The 11562-nt window shown below is 41.0% G+C and overlaps 1 non-coding gene across 1 annotated transcript; it reads right to left on the reverse strand.

Annotated features, from left to right (window-relative positions):
- Nucleotides 1–6964: 6964 nt before the first annotated feature.
- On the reverse strand, nucleotides 6965–7071 carry LOC125996736 (U6 spliceosomal RNA). Its single transcript, XR_007491418.1, has one exon. It is a non-coding gene; the product is annotated as a U6 spliceosomal RNA (small nuclear RNA).
- Between the last annotated feature and the right edge of the window lie 4491 nt (nucleotides 7072–11562).

Genomic DNA, 11562 nt, shown 5'->3' on the forward strand with positions numbered 1-11562 from the left:
CATGCAGAAGGTCATCAGTTCAAATCCCGGTGTCCCATATGGTCCCCCGTGCCTGCCAGGAGCAATTTCTGAGCATGGAGCCAGAAATAACCCCTGAACACTGCCGGGTGTGACCCAAAAACCACACACACACACACACACACACACACACACACAAGATTTCTAAGTAGTTGTTCCTTCCACACATAAACTTTCTTCTATATACCCACTGGAATAGATAAGGGTAGTCTCATTAGAAGGCATTTATCATAGCAACACTTTGTTTCATTTATTATTATTTTTTAGATTTAGGGCAAACCTTTGGCTCTCACATAGAAAGGACTATGCCCTAACCCTCTCAGTCATTCAGTCCTCTCCTTGGCTCCAATATATACATTATTGGGGGAAGGAGAGATTGAATCAAACACTTACCATTCTTTTTTTTATCTTTATTTAAACACCGTGATTACAAACATAATTATAGTTGTATGATTACAGTCATGAAAAGAACACCCCCCTTCACCGGTGCAACATTCCCACCACCAATTTCCCAGATCTCCCTCCTCCCCACCCCCCTACACCTGTACTCGAGACAGGCTTTCTACTTCCCTCATTCATTTACATTGTTATGATAGTTTTCAGTGTAGTCATCTCTGCAACTGCACTCATCACTCTGTGTGATGAGCTTCATGTCCTAAGCTGCACCTACCAGCCCTCATCTCTCTTGTCTCTGAGATACTGTTAAAAATGTCCTTCATTTTTCTTAAAGCCCATAGATGAGTGAAACCATTCTGCGTCTTTCTCTCTCCCTCTGACTTACTTCACTCAGCGTAATAGATTCCATGTACATCCATGTATAGGAAAATTTCATGACTTCATCTCTCCTGATGGCTGCATAGTATTCCATTGTGTATATGTACCACAGTTTCTTCAGCCACTCATCTGTTGAAGGGCATCTTGGTTGTTTCCAGAGTCTGGCTATTGTAAATAGCGCTGCAATGAATATAGGAGTAACACTTACCATTCTTGGGATGTTCCTGATTTTATGCTCAGGAGTGACTACTGGCAGTGCTTGGGGTGCCATAATAAGTGCCCTGATCAACTAGGTTGGCAGCATGCAATGCCATTGCTTTGCTTTTTGTATTGTAAACTGGTTTCTGAGGGCACATGGGAATTAAAAATATCCTAGATTAGAAATGATACATATTTTGAACTCTGGGTATATTTTTAATGCAGGATCTATTCTGGTTGTGAGGAAATAAAAAAAATGAGAGTAAATCTCTTCAGAGATGTTTTGGTAATCTATGGCATCTTTGGAGCATCATTTTGTTACAAAAGGAAGAGACTCTTGTTTTTCCCATGGATGATGTAAAATCTCTGCAAATTCCCACCTTTGTTCTCCACTAATTACAAAAGGGCTGCCTGCCTACCCTGGGATTTGATTGTATTTTCTAATCTCCAAATGAAGAGAATGTCTTGGCATCCCAAACATTCCAAATCCCAAAATTAGCCTAACTAGATTAGTTTAGATCTTTTGTGTCAGTGCTAGCAAAGTGTACAAGCGTTCCATCCATAAAGAGAGTATAGCTGGTAGAGCCAGGAATTAAGCCCTGATCAGACACAGCCAAGTATGGTCCCTAAACCAAAAGAAAGAAAATCAAATTCTGTTGCCCTGGAGATAGAATATCTGGAGTTGTATATTCAGTATATTCATGGGCTTTATGGAGGAATAAGTATGTACCTAAATGAAGATTTCTGGTAATGGAAAGAAGAGATAGACAATCAAAATTTGGTGTATTTTGGTCTTGAATGATATTTTAAACAGAAACTTCTGAAGACCAAAATAGGTTTTTTATTTTTGAAGAAAATCTTGTCTATTGAAATTTAAATATTTGCTTGAAGGAGGCATAATAAGTTTTATCCATAAAATCTGATAGGAAGAGCTGGAAAGAATGTGCAGGCAATAAGGCACTTGCCCAGTTTTATATTTGGCACTGCATATGGTGGTACCACTTTTTTTCCAGCACATCCAGGTCACTCTTGAACACAGAGGTAGAAATAGCCCTGAGCACTTTGGGAATGTAGCAAAAATAATATGAAAATAATAAAAGGTAAGTGACTGGTGTGCCAGAATACTTAGGTGCCACCTAGACTAGGGGAAAAACTGAGAAACTAGAAGAGGAGACATTTGGTCAAGGTACTGAGGATTATTTTGACAGGAGTATTGAGTGGCACTAGAGTGCTACTGCACTAGAGTGAACTCGACTCAGGAACTAATGGACAGCCTTGGTAATATCTGGTGATACCTACCTGAACCCTAAAACGTCCATCTTACACCAACAAATCTCATGTGAATAAGCTTTACAGGGTTCAAGACCATGGTATGGACCCTGGTCCAACCAAAGACACTGGTGAAGCGTGTACAATCCAACTAGTGTGAAGTACTTGGCAACCCTACCTCAGTATGTGAATTCATTTGACATTGAATCTCCCAGAACCTTATTCTCCTCAAAAGACGATTGGAGAATTCTGGTGAACTATATTATTAGGACACAGATAATCACATTTTAAACAGACCTCATCACATTACAACTGTGGATTTAAACTTTTTTTTTTTTACTGAATACTACCTTTCTGTTGTTATGGTTGTTGTTTTGGATCACACCCAGTGCTGCTCAGGACTTATTCCTGGCTCTGGTGCTCAAGGATCACTCCTGATGGGGGATGCCAGGCCAAACCTGGGCCATTCACCTTCAAGGCAAGCACCCTCCCTCCCAACCTACTATAGACCCAGCCCACTATCTACCTTGTGCTTTAAAAATGCTTTGTATTAAAAACATAAAATAAGGGCCCGGAGAAATAGCACAGCGGCGTTTGCCTTGCAAGCAGCCGATCCAGGACCAAAGGTGGTTGGTTCGAATCCTGGTGTCCCATATGGTCCCCCGTGCCTGCCAGGAGCTATTTCTGAGCAGACAGCCAGGAGTAACCCCTGAGCACTGCTGGGTGTGGCCCAAAAACAAAACAACAACCAAAAAAAAAACATAAAATAAAATGCTTTGTATTTAGTGTTTTGGTTTTGAGCCACACTCACCTATGCTGAGGGCTTCTCCTTGCCTCAGAAATCTCTGCTGGCAGACTCAGAGAATACCAGGGAGTCTAACCCAGGTCAGCCACATGCAAGACAAAGTTGTCTCCCTACAGTCCTCTATTTCTGGCTCCTCTTTATGACTTACATTCTGTTGTATGGAAAGTCCCTGTCTTATTGTATGTTTGAGATGTTTCCTATATTTTATTGCTAATACTGTAGTGAAAAAAAATTTGTAGAGGTATGATGTTTTATCTGAAGTATATTCATCTACTAATATAATTTTTGTGTAAAAAATAACTTGCGTCATAAAAAAATGACCACCTTAGAAACAATTACTAAATCAAAGGCCAATGTCCTACCCACTGTATTATTGCTCTGGCTCCTTATATTTATTCTTAATAAGAAGCAATGACTATTAAGAGACTTCTGGATCTGAAGAGATACTATAGCAGGTCATGTATTTGCTGTGTATGTGATCAACCCTGATTTAATTCCTGGTACCCCATTTCCCAATCATCCTTGACATACAATACTTCTTTGACTTAAGATATAAATTTTTCTTTGGTTTATGAAGGTTTTTTTTTTTTTTTTGGTTTTTGGGTCACACCCGGCGGTGCTCAGGGGTTACTCCTGGCTGTCTGCTCAGAAATAGCTCCTGACAGGCACGGGGGACCATATGGGACACCGGGATTCGAACCAACCACCTTAGGTGCTGGATCGGCTGCTTGCAAGGTAAACGCCGCTGTGCTATCTTTCCAGGCCCAGGTTTATGAAGGTTTTTATGAAGGTTTTTATTGTTTGTTTTGTTTTAGGGCCACCCTCGGCTGAAGAAGGTTTTTTAGTCACTTGAATAACCAGTTCAATTTACCCACATGGAAACGACTCTTAGTAAACCCAGGGGCCAGTTCTGTGGAATTTATGGGCGATCATATATTCATTATCCAGAAATATTTAAGATACAGATGCAGAACTAGTCAACTGGTGAAATAAATCTCCCTTCATGCTGGCATCAGAATAACTCCTGATATAACTAATGATCTTTGGGTCAGGGAGCGCATCATTTTTCAGGCCTGTAACTTGACTGCAGATTATCCCGTTATTTAAAAAATTAATATGTACTGCCATCCCTGATGTGGTAGGAATACCCATCCACATAATGATGACGCTCATAAGCATCTAAAGACAGAAGAAACTCATGTTATGGGTCCCAGGGGAACTCCTCTGACCCCTCCCCCCAAAAGAAACCTCTTAGGGTCGGAGAGATAGCAAGGTTGTAGGACAAACATTTGCCTTGCACAAAGCCAATCCAGGACAGATGGTGGTTTGATTCCCCAATTCTGTGAGCCAGTCTAGCAAATGAACTCAGCTCAATCTCCAGTCTACAAAGGATAAGCTGAAGTAGAGGGAAGTACCTAGATGTATCATGGGCATCTGAGCGGATTCAATCCCTTACACATAATCTCTGCTGCTCTCTGCGGCTTCGAGGTTAAGTTTGGTCCCTGGTACACATGGCTGTAGTAATAATCTGCCCAGGACAGAGACAGAGAAGAGAGAGAGAAGAAACCAAGTACATATTTTATTTCTCCTGGTGTCTGAGGCCTGCTACCAGTGCCCACAGATTCCAGGAAGTGAGAGAGTTAGATGGAAATTCACCAGCCAGACGTGGCCTGGGGAGTCCCGGGTTCAAGAAAGATAGAAAAGCGAATAGATGCAAAGCAGACAGCATTTCTCCTATGCTTTATCTCTGCCCCTCATCCCACCCTTGCAAGCCATCCAGCACTGCTCTGGTCACTATCCTGCCCCTCCCAACTGTCCAAGTTTCTCTTTTTATACTAGCATGATGACAAAAGGGCGTGTCCAGGTTCAACAGTCATCACAATGTGGGTATCCAAGGCATGTGTCCAAGCCAAACTGCCATTCATGGCATCCCAGCACCCTCATTGACCAGTGACCCCTGAGTACCACAGGTCCTTACAACAATCCTTGAGGTTTCCACCACTAGACTAAGCATCATCGGAAATGGCCCTGGACATTGTCCCTGTAGATAAAAGGATTTTTATTGTTTGTTTTTTCTTTGGTTTGCACCTGGCAGTTCTCAGGGCTAATTCCTGGCTCTGCACTCGGGAATCACTCCTGTCAGGCTCTGGGGACTTTGTGGGATGCCAGGGACTGAACCCAGATTGGCCACATGTAAGACAAGCACCATACCCACTGCTATTGCTCTGGTCTAAAAGTATATTTTCTTTGCTTTTGTTTTTGTTTTTGTTTTTTGAGCAGCACCCAGCAATGCTCAGGGGTTACTCCTGGCTGTCTGCTCAGAAATAGCTCCTGGCAGGCACGGGGGACCATATGGGACACCGGGATTCGAACCAACCACCTTTGGTCCTGGATTGGCTGCTTGCAAGGCAAACACCGCTGTGCTATCTCTCCGGGCCCTAAAAGTATATTTTCTAATGCAAATATATGGATATGATCATAGAAGAAAAAATTATGAGTAACTAGATACTTAAGCCTATGTATAGCCAATAATTTTTGATTTGTGGAGGAACAAGGTTAATCTGAAGACATGAAAGATCAGAAGTTTGGTGGACAGAAGAAAATAAAGACTAGTACCAAATTAAATAATAAATGGCCAGATAGATAAAAGAGAAATGACCTTCATTGAAATCAGGCAAAGATGATGTGGGTTGAATTATTTCAGCTAAAAAGGTATATTGAGGGTCTATCCCTGTTGTACCTATGGGTGAGATTTGACTTGAAAATAGTCTCTTTAGGGGCCGGAGAGATAGCATGGAGGTAAAGCATTTGCCCTGCATGCAGAAAGACAGTGGTTCAAATCCCGGCATCTGATATGGTCCCCCGAGCCTGCCAGGGGCGATTTCTGAGCACAGAGCCAGGAGTAACCCCTGAGTGCTGCTGGGTGTGACCCAAAAACAAACAAACAAACAAAAAACAAAAATAACGAAAATAGTCTCTCTAGATGTAATGAAGTTAAAATGAGGATATGCAGGTTTTATTCTCCAGGTTCAAACTTCAGCAAATTAAATTCATCTTGTTGTAAATCAAACTTAAAAGAATGATGTAATGATGTCACTTTGGCGAACTAATGTTATTTTTTTAATATTTTAGTTAACTTGTACAGTTAGGCAATTTATACTGACTAATTCTCTCCATAGGAATCATTTGGCACATATCTGTACATTAACTTGTCAACATATTATAAACATTGTTAATCTGCAGGTTGTCATGACCTTAAATCATGAAATACTTAAAAAATATTCTTTTATGTATGAAGATAGACAGTATAGAGGTAGAGCTCTTGCCTTGTACATAGCTAACCCGAGTTTTATTCCCAGAATCCCTTATGGTTCCCCCAAACCATCTACGAGTGTTTCCTGAGTGCAGAACTAGAAGTAAGCCATGAGCACTGCCAGGTGTGGCCCAAAAACACACACACACACACACAAAAACAAACTTTCATGTAATTTGTACAAATTCCAGATGAGTTAAATGTGTATATTCATGTGTCTATGACTAAGGCCAGTCTACAGTTCCTGTTTAGAAAGAAAAAACTCCATTTTTACTTACTACATTATACATTATACATGCATACATATATACATTCTTTATATTCTACATACAAAAATACTGCATCACATCAGCATATTTTTTTCATTTTATCCTAATTTTTTAACTTTGTGATGTTAGTTAGTATTTTATGTATTTTGACTTCCATTGAGAGATTTTAATATGAATCTAGGGTGTTTATTTCAGATCCTGAAAATGGAGACAGCATCCCACACTGAATCAAGATCCGAGAGTTCACATCGGACACATTTGCATGGATGAATGCAAGCCAACCATCAAAACCATCAAGATCACGCGCTTTTTTTCCCCAAAAATATGGAACACTTTACGAATTTGTGTGTCCTCCTTCTGCAGGGGCCATGGTAATTTTCTCTGTATCATTCCAATTTTAGTATATGTGCTGCCAAAGCGAGCACAAGATCACTTGCTTAATGTAATAATAACCCACCTAAATATGACCATATCCATCATGATTTAAAAAGGCATTTTAAAATGTTACAAGGAGGGCCCGGAGAGATAGCACAGCAGTGTTTGCCTTGCAAGCAGCCGACCCCAGACCAAAGGTGGTTGGTTTGAATCCTGGTGTCCCATATGGTCCCCCGGCCTGCCAGGAGCTACTTCTGAGCAGACAGCCAGGAATAACCCCTGAGCACCGCAGGGTGTGACCCAAAAACCAAAAAAAAAAAAAAAATGTTACAAGGATTGTAGAACAGTGAACAGATTAGCCAAAATCTCTGGTATTAATAAAAGTAGGAAAAAATTATTATTAAACTATATAACAAAAATGGTGTTGTGTTTTTTTTAATGGTGTTGTTTTGATAGTAAAGACACATGGGGGCAAGAGGAATAACAAATTAAATGCTTCAATACTGAACAGAATTGGCCAAATAATTGAATTGGCCTAACTTTAAAGAGAATTTGTAATGTGTGGCAAGATCATTGAATCTGAACAAACCAAACTAAGCACAAGTCCAATTAAAAATGGATTGCATGTCCCAGAGAGATAGCACAGCGGCGTTTGCCTTGCAAGCAGTTGATCCAGGACCAAAGGTGGTTGGTTCGAATCCCGGTGTCCCATGTGGTCCCCCGTGCCTGCCAGGAGATATTTCTGAGCAGACAGCCAGGAGTAATCCCTGAGCACCGCCAGGGGTGGCCCAAAAACCAAAAAAAAAAAAAAAAAAAAAAAGATTGCAATGGGTACAGTAAAGTCTTGTTTTACATCAAAACTCAGAACAATTCACACATAGAGGATATAAGGTGAATTTTTTAAAATGCCCCGAAGCAACACAAAACTAATATTTATTGATGAATAGTAATTTAATTGCCCTTAAGAAAAGTAAAAGCATGATTAAAAGTGAATGCACCAACTCAGGCATCTATGTCAATAATGGTTCCCTAGATTTCGCAGGAATCATTCAGGGAATGGCATGAAGAAATTGTACATTCTGCTGCTGCTGCTTCAAATATTTTTTGCCAATCTCTGCAGAGATTATTCAGGAGATCCAAGGAAGTTAATCTGGAAGATGTGTGGTTGGTTATGGACAATATAATTCTTCCGAAAACCCAGGAAGCACACAATCCTGTTGGTCAGACATTTCATTTTTTTCTTCCTCCAGACTCTCCAAAGATCAACCCTGTGGAAAACATTTTTTTCAAAAATTAAGTTATGTGCAAGAAATATTTTACTATTCCTTCAAAATCACATTTAGATGGTCTTAATAATTAGATCTACTGTGTCATAATTATGAATATATACATAAAATTACTGTGAACAGTGATAAGTGAACCATTATAAATGAAGCTGTCAATAGTTATGTTCAGTAAGTATTTTATTTACAGAGACAATCAAGTGTTCTAATTAAATAATGGCACCCAATTTGTATTACAAAGCTTAAGAAAAACGAGAACTTTTTAAAAAAATTTCATCTTCAAAAGGGTGAGTTTGGAGTGCAAAAACCTACATTGGAAGCTAGGCGATATAGTTCAGGTGTTTTTTTTAGGGTTTTTACTGAGCATCTGCCAATCTGGGTTTGATTGCTGGTGCCCAGGGTCCGCCTAAGCAGAGCTGGGTGTGATCCTGGTAGCCCCAGCACTGAAAGGCCCAAGCAGAAATGCATTGAAGCTTAAGCCCACCAGGTCTCCTGAACCCCACTTAGAAGAAGACCCTCCAAAATAAAAACGATTCGATTTTGGGTGGGCCTACATCCGCGATTGGTATCCAGATTGGAATCCAGGTGAAGACAGGCACACAGACTGTGACAGGCAGACTGACAGGTGATCTCGGTTCTCTGGATGAATTTCCCACTTTCCTGCCATTTTTTTTTTTTTGCCATTCCCTTACTATGCTTTTTTATATCTCATATAGGAGAGATTATTTTCTTTTTTCTTTTTACATACATACAGATAAATGAAGCTTAAATGCTACAAATTTGTAAATCAGTGGTAATTTGCCACTTGGAACATCCTATTATACTTAGAAGCCTTGTGAGCTATTCTGCCCAGTCTTTTTATGCCACTTTCAGTATTTGGGGGTTACTCTGGGCTCTGCTCTCAGGGATCACTCCTGTGGAGCTCAGAGGACCATATGAGATGCTGGGGATTAAACTTAAGTTGACCATGTGGAAAATAAATGCCTGACCCCACTGAACTATTGCTCCAGACCCTGATCTTTCCCTCAGAAGAGTTCACTCCCTAAGAACACTGGTCCTGTGTAATTTTTTAATTGTTTTTGGGCCACACCTGGTGACTCTCAGGGGTTATTGCTGGCTATGCACTCAGAAATCGCCCCTTGCTTGGGGGGACCATAAGGGAGATAGAACTGTGGTCTGTCCTAGGTTAGTGCGTACAAGGCAAATGCCCTATCACTGCGCCACAACTACAGCCCCCTGTGTAATTTAAAAAAAAATAATAATGTGCTTTCTCTGTTAGGCTCTCTGCCTGGCTAACTGGCCTTCCTGATTTTCTTTCCATTACATTTTTTTGTTTTTGTGCCACACATGGCTCTGCACTCAGAAATTGCCCCTGGCAGGCTTAGGTGACTATATGAGATGCTGGGAATCGAACCTGGGTCCCAACCTGGGTCCGACATAGGTCGGCTGCATGCACAGCAAACACCCTACAGCTGTGCTATCACTACAGCCCCCATTACTGTATCTTTTGTGTGATTGGTGAGACAAATTCTGGGAAGACCTTTGATTTTGTTTGAAATTGGAATGTCCTCTTTCTTACCCTGGTAACAAATTACATTTAAGTTATTTTAACTGAGGAAGCTAAAGCTAAAGATGAATTGTTTAATGCAAATCAAGACACTGAAGAAAAGGCACCAAGGCCTCAGAAATACCCACTATGTGTGTGTTCTTGGTCCTCAGTGGAACAAGCTGATAGAAAAAGAAAACAGAATGGTCCCTGAGAAACAGCTGTCCCAGGCTGCTCCTATGGGATTATCACAGGCAAGTACCACTCACTCCTTTTATCCAACAGAGAGTGCAAAGATGATTCTCGGGTGTGAGTCACAAAACCTCAGTTAGTGCACATTGGCCATCAGCTCCATAATGCTTTGACCAGATTGGTGAAATTAAACCCAGGGAGTGGGGGTGAGAAACACCACCCCCAAATATTTTTCCTCTTTAATTTCCCTTTGTTCCTCTTTCACCCATCACCAAAAGAGGCCTCTTTCCTCCTTTTTTTCCTCGTGTGCCCTTTTTGTTTTGTTTTGTTTGTTGTTTTTGTTTGTTTGTTTGTTTGTTTTGGGGCCACACACAGTGACGCTCAGGGGTTACTCCTGGCTATGCGCTCAAAAATAATAACTCCTGGCTTGGGGGATCATATGGGACGCTGGGGGATCGAACCGTGGTCTGTCCTAGGTTAATGTGGGCAAGGTAGACAGATGCTTTGCCGCTTGCACCACTGCTCCAGCCCCTCGTGTGCCCCCCCCTTTTTTTTTTTATCCATTTCATAATGGTCTTCTTTCCTGTGAACTTGTCTCTGCCTTTCGGTTTGGCTAGAGAAGGGCTGTCTGAGCACAACAGGGATTCCAGCTGAGTGGCCCAGTGGGAAGTTTTGAGTGGTGAAAGGGACTGGTGCAAGATAGCTCATCTGGAGATGGGCATAGCAGTGAGGGCTTTTATATTGCACATGGCAGAGAATCCAAGTTCAATCCCTATCATCCCATATGGTCCCTCAAGTCTGCTAGGAATAATTTCTGAATGAGGAGACAGCAGTAACCCCTGAGTGCCACCAGGTGTGCCCCCACCAATCAACTAGAATCTGTATTTAACAAGGTTCCAGGGGAACACAGTTCTAGATACTATAATAATCTAAAGTTTAAAGTTTTGGGTTGTTGTTATGGTCACTATACTACATGAAAATCAAATATGGCCTCTTTAAAAATAAAATTTGAAGATAAAAGGTCTGAACAAAATATATCTATATATCCCCCACCCCTATTTTGGGAACATATTTTAGACCACTTACTCACCAGCAGTACTTAAATCTTACTTCTGACTCCTGGCAGGGTTCAGGGACCCAAGAATCAAACCTAAGTCAGCTACATGTAAGGCAAATGCCTATTTGCTGTACTATCTCTCTGGCCACAAAATGAAAAAATATTTTCATTGTTCTTTTGCAGAACGTTTTTTTCCTCCCTGAAAATTCCGTTAGAATTTAAATATGGAGAAAATATAATGAGGATACCAGCAGAGGTTTAATACTGAGTTTGAACTCCATACTTAAAAAATTCCACCTACCATCACTAAATGGTATTAGTTTTTTTGTTTGTTTGTTTGTTTGTTTGTTTGTTTTTTGGTTTTGGTTTTTGGGCCACACCCGGCGGTGCTCAGGGGTTCCTCCTGGCTGTCTGCTCAGAAATAGCTCCTGGCAGGCACGGGGGACCATATGGGACACCAGGA

This window comes from Suncus etruscus, chromosome 18 (genome assembly GCF_024139225.1).
Source record: "Suncus etruscus isolate mSunEtr1 chromosome 18, mSunEtr1.pri.cur, whole genome shotgun sequence".
In the NCBI taxonomy this organism is placed as follows: Eukaryota; Metazoa; Chordata; class Mammalia; order Eulipotyphla; family Soricidae; genus Suncus; species Suncus etruscus.